The 15,236-nt window shown below is 49.6% G+C and overlaps 1 protein-coding gene across 3 annotated transcripts in view; it reads right to left on the bottom strand.

Moving 5' to 3' along the window:
• The window catches only part of LOC139748247 (uncharacterized), a 73,242-nt gene extending 60,274 nt beyond the window's left edge, over positions 1 to 12,968 (bottom strand). For all 3 annotated transcript variants that reach the window (XM_071661160.1, XM_071661149.1, XM_071661139.1), the window contains exon 1: positions 12,586 to 12,968. The gene's annotated coding sequence lies outside the window, so the exon portion shown is untranslated. The remainder of the gene's footprint in view (positions 1 to 12,585) is intronic.
• Positions 12,969 to 15,236: the final 2,268 nt, after the last annotated feature.

Here is a 15,236-nt window from a genome sequence, read left to right on the forward strand (position 1 = left end):
TAGGGCCCGGTGTTGCTGTGCGTCACAAGAATCACCAGTGACGGGTGTTGCTGAGCGTCACAAGAACCATCAGTGACGAGTGTTGCTGTGCGTCACAAGAATCACCAGTGACGGGTGTTGCTGAGCGTCACAAGAACCATCAGTGATGGGTGTTGCTGTGCGTCACAAGAATCACCAGTGACGGGTGTTGCTGTGCGTCACAAGAATCACCAGTGACGGGTGTTGCTGTGCGTCACAAGAACCACCAGTGACGAGTGTTGCTGTGCGTCACAAGAACCACCAGTGACGAGTGTTGCTGTGCGTCACAAGAACCACCAGTGACGGGTGTTGCTGTGCGTCACAAGAACCACCAGTGACGGGTGTTGCTGTGCGTCACAAGAACCACTAGTGACGGATATTGCTGTGCGTCACAGAACCACCAGTGACGGGTGTTGCTGTGCGTCACAAGAACTACCAGTGACGGGTGTGTTCTATAGTGTATGGATGTGTACAGCGCACGTCTGAGGAGTGTGGATGTGTACGACGCACGTCTGAGGAGTGTGGATGTATACGACGCACGTCTAAGGAGTGTGGATGTGTACAACGCACGTCTGAAGGAGTATGGAGGGTGTACGACGCACGTCTGAAGGAGTGTGGATGTGTACAACGCACGTCTGAAGGAGCATGGAGGGTGCACGACGCACGTCTGAGGAGTGTGGATGTGTACGACGCACGTCTGAAGGAGTATGGAGGGTTACGACGCACGTCTAAGGAGTGTGGATGTGTACAACGCACGTCTGAAGGAGCATGGAGGGTGCACGACGCACGTCTGAGGAGTGTGGATGTGTACGACGCACGTCTGAGGAGTGTGGATGTGTACAACGCACGTCTGAAAGAGTATGGATGTGTACGACGCACGTCTGAAGGAATATGGAGGGTGTACGACGCACGTCTGAAGGAGTATGGAGGGTGTACGACGCACGTCTGAAGGAGTGTGGATGTGTACGACGCACGTCTGAAGGAGTGTGGATGTGTACGACGCACGTCTGAAGGAGTATGGAGGGTGTACGACGCACGTCTGAAGGAGTATGGATGTGTACGACGCACGTCTGAAGGAATCATGATTACTTCATTTGAATTCCGTATTTCACTTGTTTTTTTCCTCCATTTTTCGATTCCTTAATGGTGTCTGGATTCCTCATTGGTTTCCTAAATTTCTTAATGGTTTCGAGGAAGGTGATACTGGGCAACTGTTTGCCTAGTGGGGAGGAACCATTTTCGAGAGGACGCGATCAGAAATCATACAGAAAAAAAATGTCGGAAAAGAAGGGAGAGAATATTTTTTTAGGGGGGGTAGATAGATGGAAGGAGGTAATTGAAGAGCAGGTGAATTCAGTGACAGTCGTAAAAAGATTTTAAAAGGGATTTCACGCGGGAAATGGGAGGTAAAAAGATAGGGTGGGGGGACTCGTGAGTGTAAAATTCCCTCGTAGTATATAGAAATGTAGTCACAGTCAAATAGTCACCCTTGTGCATATATTACAGGCAACAGTAGGTGGCCAATCACAGTCATGTCTTCTCCCACGTGTGTGTTGGGCCATGTTTTTCTGTATTTTTTCATTAAGATTTTTTTTTTCAATGTTCTTACATGTGAACTATGGACCAAGCACGCATGAGTCGTCTTTCACAATCTCATCACTATTGAATTATTTTCTTCTTGTAAAGTAGAATTTCTTTTGAGGCGCTTTGTGTGTGTATACGTATATGTTCTTGACTGTTTCTCTGTGTTTGGGTGATACGTGTGCTTATGTGCGTAACTCACTGTGTGTGTGTGTGTGTGTGTGTGTGTGTGTGTGTGTGTGTGTGTAATTGCCTATCTGTACTGTAAGGGTAGGGACTTCTCCATTCATGTGGCTCCATCCCTTGAACATTCTTTATCATCATACAACTTTTTAAACTTCTATATCCTGTCCATATTCAGTCTCATTAATGTTTATTCTGTTCATTCATTGATTTTATGCTGATAAAGTATTTCTTTACGTCTTTTCTAACTTATCTTGGCTTCATTTCACATTATGTCTTCTGATTATTTGATCTTGCTGGTTTAAAAACTTAAAAAACTCAGGTCAACCCTTACTCTTCTCTCTTACGAGGTGGGCAAAGTTAAGCCTCTAACTCTTCTGTTTAACTCAGCTCTCTTAATTCCGGTACAGTCTTTGTTAGCCCTCCTCTAGACCTTCTCTTGGAGTTCTCTTTGCGTCTTAAGAAGGCGCTCTGACCAACCGCGAAAAGCACATTCTATATAGTTTTGACCTGCCGTGGGATGCGACACAGTTTACTATTTCCTTATCCATATAACTGAATGATGTTCTAAGTTTGCCATTAGACAGTGTCTTTGCTGGTCTCTTGATGTGTGTGTGTGTGTGTGTGTGTGTGTGTGTGTGTGTGTGTGTGTGTGTGTGTTTTGTGGGGAGAGACTTTTACATTCGTGTTGCCTCGTCTCTTAATCTTATATAAATGTACCATGTCTTTCCTCCTGTGTATGAGTATAAATACACACACACACACACACACACACACACACACACACACATACACACACACCATCCTAAGCCAGGTACCAATTTATCGCTTATCCCTGAGGGAAGGATGAACAGCTAGGGTTGCTTGTAGTCGGACTGCGGCGTTCAGGATTTGAACCCATATGATCCCGACCCCAGATGGACCCGCAGTGAATGATGGTCATAGTGTGTGTGATGTTATTAACTGTTGTCACCACGCACACTGTAGCTGGCGACCACGCATGGACATAAGTTTGGATTTTCAGTCTCATATGAGGTAATCTACTGAGCTCGACCGTACGACCCTTGAGTACGACGGTACGACACTTGAGCACGACGGTACGACCCTTGAGCATGACGGTTCGACCCTTGAGCTCGACCGTACGACCCTTGAGTACGACGGTACGACCCTTGAGCACGACGGTACGACACTTGAGCATGACGGTTCGACCCTTGAGCACGACGGTTCGACCCTTGAGCACGACGGTACGACACTTGAGCGCGACGGTTCGACCCTTGAGCACGACGGTTCGACCCTTGAGCACGACGGTACGACACTTGAGCATGACCGGTCGACCCTTGAGTACGAAGGAACGACCCTTGAGCACGACGGTACGACACTTGAGCATGACGGGTCGACCCTTGAGTACGAAGGTTCGACCCTTGAGCACGACGGTACGACACTTGAGTGCGACGGTTCGACCCTTGAGCACGACGGTTCGACTCTTGAGCACGGCGGTACGACCCTTGAGCACGATGGTTCGACCCTTGAGCACGACGGTACGGCCCTTGAGCACGACGGTTCGACCATTGAGCACGACGGTACGACCCTTGATGGTAAGAGACATACCAAAGGGTTCCACAGACATGCTCAAGGGTCGTACCGTCGTCATGCAGGGGTCGTTCCGTTATGTTTAAGAAATTATCATCAAATTTCTATTACCATTTAAATTACTTATCCAAAGTACTTAAGATTATATAAATATATATATATATATATATATATATATATATATATATATATATATATATATATATATATATATATATATATGTAGTTATATAGGTATTACCGGACTCCTCCTACTCGAGGTCACACCGCGAGTGGAAAAGGTCACTTTTTGCGAGGCTGTGTCACTGGGAGTATAGTCTCGTCATTAATCTTCCTCCCAAGGAGTCTACATTTCCCTGGCACTGGAAGTAGCCCAGCCTTGGGCTCCAAGAGCCTTTTAGAATGGTCCTGGGTAACTCCGGGACTCCTTAAATGAAATTGGTCCTGGGGTAAATATAAGAGTGCCGGAATACTGACTCAAAGTGTTACACTGTAGTGTTTACTTGTGGCCCACTGGGTTCTTCTGGCCCACGGAGTACCACTGGCCCACGGAGTACCTCTGGCCCATTGGGTGACACTGGCCCATGGGGTACCCATTGGGCTATGGGCGACGACTGGACCACGGGGACGGTTATGTACCCCTCCTCCGGCTGGTCCAGAATGGAAACCCGACTCCTCTGTTTTGCAGTAGCCCTACAGGTCAGGACCCGCCACCACCCTTCCCTGTCCTTCACCAACGGTGGTGTATGTACCACTAACCTAATGCACCATGTGTATCCCTCGGCATCAGCTGTGGTGTTTGGGTGTACCACCACCCTCTTCCACCATACCATACCCTCCTGTACCAACGATGCTGCGTGGTTGAACCATCCCTCTGCACCATGCTGTACCCTCTGGCACCAGCGGTGCCATCTGCATATACCACCCTCCTGCATCCTACGACACTACCCCTCGCCACCACTTGGTTCGTGCCTTTCCTCTGACTTCGCCTCTGGGTCTGGGGCTCCACAAGTAACGTCGTCACCAGCGCTGTCTTCTTTATCCTCGCCCAAACTCCCGCGTCCAGTAATGAGTTGGCAGAGCAGCCTTACAACATATGCCGTGTGACGTCTGTGTTGTTCAAGACTGGCAGGCACGTGTTGCTCCTCTCCTCATTTACATCTCTGTTCCAGCCGCTCTTCCTTTCGGCTCTGACCCCAGACCCGTCCCTTCACTTCTCAAACAGAAACACTTTATGAACATCGTTTGATGTGCTTTTACCATCACCGTCAGCATACGGGTCACCTTGGGTCAAGCGGGCATTGTGAGTCTCCAGTGGTGGTCGTCATTTGAGCCAATACTGTGATTGAGAAGCCGCACAGAACCTGGCCCGACATGCATAGCCAGTTGGGTCTAGGTTGCCAAAGGCTTCTCACTCACACAACCCCAGCCTCCCATCACAAGGTATGTGTCAACATTTCCTTCATAATGACGTTTTATCGAAGATATTTTTCCAGTATCCCCAACTTTGCCAACTGTAGATAATTCGTCTAAAATGTCACTTGTTTTATACTTCAGTCACTGTGACTAAGTTCCCGAAAGTGACTTAAGTTCCCGGAAAGGTTATACATTGTGTGTCCTCCTTTGCGCCACCACCCGCAGGACGGGAGAGGGCTGCACCACAAGCCTCCCCTGCAATTCTAGCGACATGAATGGCAACAACTTAATGTTGAGGATGACGGGACTCAGTGAATTCCCTCGTAAACGAAGAGCCTCTCGTGACCTGAGGTAAACACAGTCGGGTGGAGCAGACGTAGAAATAAAAGCCCCCACAGCCGCTGATTTGGGCTTACGAGGCCACACCGTCATTTGTCTCTTCGCAAAGTGAACGACGACATCAAATAATGCCTCTCGAATCTTAAGATGGTAGTTTGTCGAATGTCGTTATATCTTATAAATAGATATTTGATGTTTTCAGATATTAATGTAGATTCTAAGGATAAAAATCTCCTGCGGTTCCGTCTGCTGTAGCCTCATCCTATGCCACCTTAAGGTTTGTGATCTCGTCACTCAACACGATACACTGGTTTCGTTCTTCAGCTCAAGACCCGCTGTGGTCTCGTCCATCTACCCATGGACCCTGCGTCTTCGTCCGTCAAGTCCAGGATTCGTCGACTTCCTTCTCGTTAAACTTAGGCGTAATGCTCCGGTCTCGTCCATCAACCGTAGTTGCCGAATGTCTTCACTCTTCATCTTCTCCCTGGTAACGCCCCTTGTAACCTCGTACACACATTGCCTTACCATTTTACTCGCCCCTAGTCTGCCCTCCCCAGCCATTCTTCTCGTACGTCGTAGCCCCGTAATCGACCAAGCCTTTTTCCTCTTTGCCTTCAAGCCTATTCCCATAACTCCTAGTCCTCAACCTGGAAATCTTCGGCTCTCTCTCCTCTTACCCACAAGCACCTCACCTTTCTCTTGATTCCTGACTACAGTTTACATCCCCACCCCCGACTCCTCCCACACGAATTCCAACTCCCTTCTCCCAAGATACCATTCGTTTTTCTTTTACCAGCATCTGAACCCTTTCTTATACTATCCCTTAGCCTCTATAGCCCGCAGCCTGGTTTCCGTCGACTCGTAATGTAATATATTTAGAGGAGCGTTACGGTCAGAGTCTTGGCCATGTATTGGCCCATTACCCTAACGTCCGTTAGGGTTTGACGGACCATTGGTCTTTTTTATGCAAAGACCCGTTCGTGCAAGCCCTGTTCAGCCTCTACTTCTGATTAAGGGAAACACATCCTTGGATAGTGTTTTTCTTCGGCTTGATATATTTTTTTGTTGTTGACATTGATCACACTCTCCTTCACTCGTTGTGTTCCTGCTGCCCACGGGAAGTTGAGCATCAGCGGCCGTCGTGCACCATTTCTGTGTGTTTGGGGGGACGTTCGCTTACGGTGTCCCCGCTGATCCCACTCCTCACCAGATGTCCTCCAGCGTGAGTCGGAGTCACCGGTGGCAGAGCAGTCTCCTGGTGACAGCTGATGCATCTGTTGCTTCCGACACCTCGTCCGTCATGCGGTAGTATTTGCAGGACGAGTTCAGCATCTCACACACGCGTGTGTCGGCACGGTGGCGCGTGTCAACCTCCCCGCCACAATCGTGGTGTAGACTCTTCTTCGTCCGTCAGTGTGTCTCCCTGCATTCCCCAGCGTAAGCCACAACTCGGCGCCTTTGTCTGATCTCCACATCCTGCCGTGTCCGTATTTCCCCTGGCCGTCTTGCCACGTCTTAAACATCGTGTCACATGTCTTCGTCTCGCTGCATCTCATCATCTCTGCCATATCTCTATAATTCTTCTCCTTCTCAACACGTCTCAGTCTGCGGTCGGCTCATCCTCGTCACGACGCCACATCGCTGCCATGTCTCTGTTTCTTGTTGCATCTCAACTTGGTGTGCGTCAGCGTTGTGCCTTGTGTCGTGCGTCTCGCTGAGTCTCGCACAGCCTTTAAGTGTATTCCGGTGTCTCATTGTCTTCCAGGCGTCTGGACATCTTGCCTATACCTCAAGAACTTGCCACATCCCATGTGGCTGTCGAGTTACATACCCTGCCGTCTGTTTCTCGCGAGTTTAGAACACTCCCTTTCCCGCTTTCTCTCATTCTCTCAATACTTTTCCAAGAGTGCCAGAATGACACTCAATTCATCCCCGGAGAAATTCACCCCCCCTGGAATCTCCACTCCCTCTCACTCCCCATCCCGTGAAGATCCTTATTATTCAGGGGAGGCGCAGCTTACAGCTGCAGGACTGGAGGGATTATACACTAGTTGATAGAACGGTCTCCAGTGTTGCTTAAGCCGAGTCCACCGTGCACTCTCACAACTCGGTGGTCTGAAGGTGCGAGCCTGACTGTTTAAGCTCCTCACTCTCCATCAGGGTCGAGACCGTAAGATAGGCACCGTGACTTTCATCAGTGCTCGGGAGGGTCGTCGTCATAAGGCCAGACTGGAGGGTTGTCAGGAGGTAGAGAGACTGGCATGCATCCGACCCGTCCTTTTCCCCTAATGACCCATCGATGTTTGGAAGTTTAGATGGGTTTTCTTAGTGGTCCTTTGACCCACAGGTTCGTGACCTTTACCTTATAGTGTCTCACTTATAGTTTCATTCCCCTTAAGACGGAAGTCCGTCCGTACCGTTCGGTCTTAGCTGCTTCCGCCTCTGCCTTCCATACGAGTGGCTGAGATAAACACTCCCCAGTGTTTGCACTCTACCGTAATGTACCCTTTCCTCTCAACCCATACCTCATACCTCCGCCTTATTTACTATTTTAATTCAGGCCTTCGCTCTGCGTTCCCTCGTACCTTTCCTGACCGGCCCCCAGACACCAATCTCATTACCCAGTCTCTTAATTCATAAACCAGCTTCATTATCGCTGGCGCCTCTTCTCTGGCTCTCACTGTATGCAGGTGTAATGAGAAACATTTTTTTGATCCGCTGGGCAGAGACGCGGCAACTTGTGTGTGTATATATGTGGATCTGTCGCTGATCAGTCAAGCTTATTTTTCGTATACTCGTTCTCAGGTGCTGAGCCCTCCGATGCTGGGTAGGTAAAGTCTTTAAGTAACCAGCTGTTTGAACTATCTATTGCTTGGTCAGGTAGGCTCTAGGGCCCGGTGTTGCTGTGCGTCACAAGAATCACCAGTGACGGGTGTTGCTGAGCGTCACAAGAACCATCAGTGATGGGTGTTGCTGTGCGTCACAAGAACCACCAGTGACGGGTGTTGCTGTGCGTCACAAGAACCATCAGTGATGGGTGTTGCTGTGCGTCGCAAGAACCATCAGTGATGGGTGTTGCTGTGCGTCACAAGAACCATCAGTGATGGGTGTTGCTGTGCGTCACAAGAACCATCAGTGATGGGTGTTGCTGTGCGTCACAAGAACCATCAGTGATGGGTGTTGCTGTGCGTCACAAGAACCATCAGTGATAGGTGTTGCTGTGCGTCACAAGAACCACCAGTGACGGGTGTTGCTGAGCGTCACAAGAACCATCAGTGATGGGTGTTGCTGTGCGTCACAAGAACCACCAGTGACGGGTGTTGCTGTGCGTCACAAGAACCACCAGTGACGGGTGTTGCTGAGCGTCACAAGAACCATCAGTGATGGGTGTTGCTGTGCGTCACAAGAACCACCAGTGACGGGTGTTGCTGAGCGTCACAAGAACCACCAGTGACGGGTGTTGCTGTGCGTCACAAGAACCACCAGTGACGAGTGTTGCTGAGCGTCACAAGAATCACCAGTGACGGGTGTTGCTGAGCGTCACAAGAACCACCAGTGACGGGTGTTGCTGTGCGTCACAAGAACCACCAGTGACGGGTGTTGCTGTACGTCACAAGAATCACCAGTGACGGGTGTTGCTGAGCGTCACAAGAACCATCAGTGATGGGTGTTGCTGTGCGTCACAAGAACCACCAGTGACGGGTGTTGCTGAGCGTCACAAGAACCATCAGTGATGGGTGTTGCTGTGCGTCACAAGAACCACTAGTGACGGGTGTTGCTGTACGTCACAAGAACCACCAGTGACGGGTGTTGCTGTGCGTCACAAGAACCACCAGTGACGGGTGTTGCTGTGCGTCACAAGAACCACCAGTGACGGGTGTTGCTGTGCGTCACAAAAACCACCAGTGACGGGTGTGTTCTATAGTGTATGGATGTGTACAGCGCACGTCTGAGGAGTGTGGATGTGTACGACGCACGTCTGAGGAGTGTGGATGTGTACGACGCACGTCTGAGGAGTGTGGATGTATACGACGCACGTCTGAGGAGTGTGGATGTGTACAGCGCACATCTGAGGAGTGTGGATGTATACGACGCACGTCTGAGGAGTGTGGATGTGTACGACGCACGTCTGAAAGAGTATGGATGTGTACGACGCACGTCTGAAGGAGTATGGAGGGTGTACAACGCACGTCTGAAGGAGTATGGATGTGTACGACGCACGTCTGAAGGAGTATGGAGGGTGTACGACGCACGTCTGAAGGAGTGTGGATGTGTACGACGCACGTCTTAAGGAGTATGGAGGGTGTACGACGCACGTCTGAAGGAGTGTGGATGTGTACGACGCACGTCTGAAGGAGTATGGAGGGTGTACGCCGCACGTCTGAAGGAGTGTGGATGTGTAAGACGCACGTCTGAAGGAGTATGGAGGGTGTACGACGCACGTCTGAAGGAGTGTGAATGTGTACGACGCACGTCTGAAGGAGTATGGAGGGTGTACGACGCACGTCTGAAGGAGTGTGGGTGTACGACGCACGTCTGAAGGAGTATGGAGGGTGTACGACGCACGTCTGAGTGTGGATGTGTACAACGCACGTCTGAAGGAGTATGGAGGGTGTACGACGCACGTCTGAAGGAGTGTGGGTGTACGACGCACGTCTGAAGGAGTATGGAGGGTGCACGACGCACGTCTGAAGGAGTGTGGATGTGTACGACGCACGTCTGAAGGAATCATGATTACTTCATTTGAATTCCGTATTTCACTTGTTTTTTTTCTCCATTTTTCGATTCCTTAATGGTGTCTGGATTCCTCATTGGTTTCCTAAATTTCTTAATGGTTTCGAGGAAGGTGATACTGGGCAACTGTTTGCCTAGTGGGGAGGAACCATTTTCGAGAGGACGCGATCAGAAATCATACAGAAAAAAATGTCGGAAAAGAAGGGAGAGAATGGTTTTTTTTAGGGGGGGTAGATAGATGGAAGGAGGTAATTGAAGAGCAGGTGAATTCAGTGACAGTCGTAAAAAGATTTTAAAAGGGTTTTCACGCTGGAAATGGGAGGTAAAAAGATAGGGTGGGGGGACTCGTGAGTATAAAATTCCCTCGTAGTATATAGAAATGTAGTCACAGTCAAATAGTCACCCTTGTGCATATATTACAAGCAACAGTAGGTGGCCAATCACAGTCATGTCTTCTCCCACGTGTGTGTTGGGCCTTGTTTTTCTGTATTTTTTCATTAAGATTTTTTTTTTTTCAATGTTCTTACATGTGAACTATGGGCCAAGCACGCATGAGTCGTCTTTCACAATCTCATCACCATTAAATCATTTTCTTCTTCATGTAAAGTAAAATTTCTTTTGAGGCGCTTTGTGTGTGTATACGTATATTTTCTTGACTGTTTCTCTGTGTTTGGGTGATACGTGTGCTTATGTGCGTAACTCACTCTGTGTGTGTGTGTGTGTGTGTGTGTGTGTGTGTGTGTGTGAGTGTGTGTGTGTGTGTGTGTGAGTGTGTGTGTGTGTGTGTGTGTATGTTCTTGACTGTTTCTCTCTGTTTGGGTAATACGTGTGCTTATGTGCGTAACTCAGTGTGTGTGTGTGTGTGTGTGTGTGTGTGTGTGTAATTGCCTATCTATACTGTAAGGGTAAGGACTTCTCCATTCATGTGGCTCCATCCCTTGAACATTCTTTATCATCATACAACTTTTTAAACTTCTATATCCTGTCCATATTCAGTCTCATAACTGTTTATTCTGCTCATCCCATTGATTTTATACTGATAAAGTATTTCTTTACATCTTTTCTAACTTATCTTGGCTTCATTTCACATTATGTCTTCTGATTATTTGATCTTGCTGGTTTAAAAACTTAAAAAACTCAGGTCAACCCTTACTCTTCTCTCTTACGAGGTGGGCAAAGTTAAGCCTCTAACTCTTCTGTTTAACTCAGCTCTCTTAATTCCGCTACCATCTTTGTTAGCCCTCCTTTAGACCTTCTCTGGGAGTTCTCTTTGCGTCTTAAGAAGGCGCTCTGACCAACCGCGAGAAGCACATTCTATATAGTTTTGACCTGCCGTGGGATGCGACACAGTTTACTATTTCCTTATCCATATAACTGAATGATGTTCTAAGTTTGCCATTAGACAGTGTCTTTGCTGGTCTCTTGATGTGTGTGTGTGTGTGTGTGTGTGTGTGTGTGTGTGTTTTGTGGGGAGAGACTTTTACATTCGTGTTGCCTCGTCTCTTAATCTTATATAAATGTACCATGTCTTTACTCCTGTGTATGAGTATAAATACACACACACACACACACACACACACACACACACATACACACACACCATCCTAAGCCAGGTACCAATTTATCGCTTATCCCCAAGGGAAGGATGAACAGCTAGGGTTGCTTGTAGTCGGACTGCGGCGTCCAGGATTTGAACCCATATGATCCCGACCCCAGATGGGCTCGCAGTGAATGATGGTCATAGTGTGTGTGATGTTATTAACTGTTGTCACCACGCACACTGTAGCTGGCGACCACGCATGGACATAAGTTTGGATTTTCAGTCTCATATGAGGTAATCTACTGAGCTCGACCGTACGACCCTTGAGTACGACGGTACGACACTTGAGCACGACGGTACGACCCTTGAGCATGACGGTTCGACCCTTGAGCTCGACCGTACGACCCTTGAGTACGACGGTACGACCCTTGAGCACGACGGTACGACACTTGAGCATGACGGTTCGACCCTTGAGCACGACGGTTCGACCCTTGAGCACGACGGTACGACACTTGAGCGCGACGGTTCGACCCTTGAGCACGACGGTTCGACCCTTGAGCACGACGGTACGACACTTGAGCATGACCGGTCGACCCTTGAGTACGAAGGAACGACCCTTGAGCACGACGGTACGACACTTGAGCATGACGGGTCGACCCTTGAGTACGAAGGTTCGACCCTTGAGCACGACGGTACGACACTTGAGCGCGACGGTTCGACCCTTGAGCACGACGGTTCGACTCTTGAGCACGGCGGTACGACCCTTGAGCACGATGGTTCGACCCTTGAGTACGAAGGTACGACACTTTGAGCACGACGGTACGGCCCATGAGCACGACGGTACGGCCCTTGATGGTAAGAGACAGACCAAAGGGTTCCACAGACATGCTCAAGGGTCGTACCGTCGTCATGCAGGGGTCGTTCCGTTATGTTTAAGAAATTATCATCAAATTTCTATTACCATTTAAATTACTTATCCAAAGTACTTAAGATTATATATATATATATATATATATATATATATATATATATATATATATATATATATATATGTGTTTGTGTGTGTGTGAGTGTGTGTGTGTGTGTGTGTGTGTGTGTGTGTGTGTGCGTGTGTGTGTGTGTGTGTGTGTGTTTATGAGCATGCAGGAAATCCAGTAACTAGCAGGTGCCAGATGTTTACTTACAGTATGACAGGAATCTCACAAACGTGTTTGCCTTTGGGACGTCCCTGAGCACAGACCCACGCGACACACTTTCAGCAGTGGCGGAGCGGCGTCGTCACACGCAACACCATGGTCATCTTGAGGCGGTGTTTATGTTTATATAACATGGCGAGGCAGGGCAGGAGGAAGTGTGGTAGCTGCTTACAGCTGGGCCAGACGAGAGGTGGAGGATCTGGGTGACTGGTGGTGGACGAGGCCAGGAGCCAGGGAGGTGCAGCACGAAAGGGGAGGTCCACCCAGCATGGAGCCGGCTGGCCGGGGAGGGAGAACCACGCCACCTGCCTACTGTCACGGCCACTGACGCAGCGCTGCCTGCCGCTACCGGCACCCACACTGGCACCACGCACACTGCCGCCCGCCACCACGCTGCCGCCCTCCTCTCCCCCCCCTCCCCCCGCCTTCGTCTACCGCGTTGCCACCCGCCTTCCCTGCCACCACGCTGCCATCAGCCTTCCCTGCCACCACGTTGCTGCCCGTCCCGCCACCAGGCTGACAGCCAACCTGCCACCATGCTGCCATCCGCCTTACCACCGCATCACCGCCCACCTTCCCCGCCATCACCCTGCCGCCCGTCCCCATCACATTGCCTTCTACACCATCCCGACCCGTCTCCGCCACCCACGCCATGGGGTCTCATACCTCTCCACGCCACCCTAACTAGACCACGCTGCCCGGACCATGCTGCTGAGGGACCCCAGGCAGCAAAAGGGAAGACCACAGGAGCAGGAACGGCCATGGTTGCAGGGAAACCATGGGGACCATGGAAACAGAAGGCACTATGGCAGCAAGGGAGGACCATGTCATCACAGAGGCCTATAGCAGCAAGGGGACCATGGTAGCAGGAGAACCATAGTTACAGGGGTTACCATGGTAGCAGGGGTGACCATGTTAGGAGGGAGAACCATGGTAGCACGTCGGGCAATGGTAGCAAGGGAGGACCATGGTAGCAGGGGCGACCATGTTAGCCGGGAGAACCATGGTAGCAAGGGAGGACCATGGTAGCAGGGGCGACCATGTTAGGAGGAAGAACCATGGTAGCGAGTTGGGCAATGGTAGCAAGGGAGGACTATAGTAGCGGGAGGGGGTAGAAGGGGGCACCACGATGGCAAGGGTGGGCCACGCTGGGGTAGACATCTTGGCGTCCATGCTGGAGGAAGTTGATTCAGTAACGGCTGCCGCCGCGTTCAAAAATAATTCCTTCTTATTTTCCCCTCAGTTGCCGACAGCGGAATTTTACAGTCTAATGATTTACAAAGGCGATGTCGGAAGGGAGTGAGGTACTACATTTTTTTCACTCAATTCCACAAGCAAGTCTGTCCTTGTTGTGCCACCTGTGTGAGTGTCAGATGAAATGCGACTGAGTGTGAAATGCTGAGTGTGTGTCAGTGCGTCTGGCAACGCTGAATTCATTACTAGGTCATGTGCTGCCATCTGGTGCGGGGCAGCGCATTGCCCACTATGGGCAGCCGTTGTGTATGAACATATCGTTATTCCATGGGGTCACATGACCCAGAATTTGGGTTATCGTTTGACCTGGTAGGATTAACACGATTTGGTTGGATTAATGTACGACTTTGGGTGGAGTTACCATGCGAGATGGTATATAGGGTCAGAATGACCTGGTTGTAATCCATTAATTGTGACCTGGGCTTGTGAGCTGGAAGGTCAACATTTGACCTGATGGGATGGATATGTATTCGTCTTGGTGGTTTAACGAGTGACCCGGAAGGGTTAACTTGTGACCTCCGAGAGTTACGGCGACTGAAAGCGTTGCCACTGACCTGGGGAGAGTAAATATATGACCCGGCAGGGTTAACATGTGACTTGGGAGTTTATCTGTGACTTTGCAGGGTTAACTTGTGCTCCTGGATGGGTGGGACTGTAGTCTGGGAAGGGTTAACTGAACTAGGAGGGGTCACATGAGACAGGGCGTCTTTTAACATAGTAATGGGACATTCCTAACCTCCTCCCAGTAATCTTTTCCTTCTATATATATATATATATATATATATATATATATATATATATATATATCCCCCCAAGTTATCATGATCGTTATTATTGATCTCCTCGCACATGAAGATGGGCGCTTTTGATTTTTTCTCCCCCCAATGGTGAAAAAATTCCTTGAAAAGCTTCTGTGTGACGTGTGACCTGGGAGAGTTCACCTGAGACCTGGGTCGGTTTTGCCCGACTCTTTGGTGGCCGTCTGATTGGCGCAGTGCCTCCCCGAGCCTCACCTTGCAAGTGCCAGGAACCAGGGAATCTAATTGAGGTGATCAATATTCGTGGGCGGTAGGTCGCTGACTCGGCCCACCCCCCCACACACCCCCGTTTTAAAATGGTGCTGACCCATCCTGAAGTCTGTCATGACGACGGCACCAGGACCACCGCCTCCACCTCCACCTCCAACCCACCTCGACCACCGAGCCAAGGATGAGAGAGAGAGAGAGAGAGAGAGAGAGAGAGAGAGAGAGAGAGAGAGAGAGAGAGAGAGAGAGGTAGGAGTGAAGAAATGGGATGGATACATAATGGGATGTGGGGAGGATGAGTGATAACTAAGAAAGATCGTGGAAGGAGAGTAGAATAACTGATGCAGGTTGATACAAAGG

This window comes from Panulirus ornatus, chromosome 5 (assembly GCF_036320965.1).
Source record: "Panulirus ornatus isolate Po-2019 chromosome 5, ASM3632096v1, whole genome shotgun sequence".
Classification (NCBI taxonomy): Eukaryota; Metazoa; Arthropoda; class Malacostraca; order Decapoda; family Palinuridae; genus Panulirus; species Panulirus ornatus.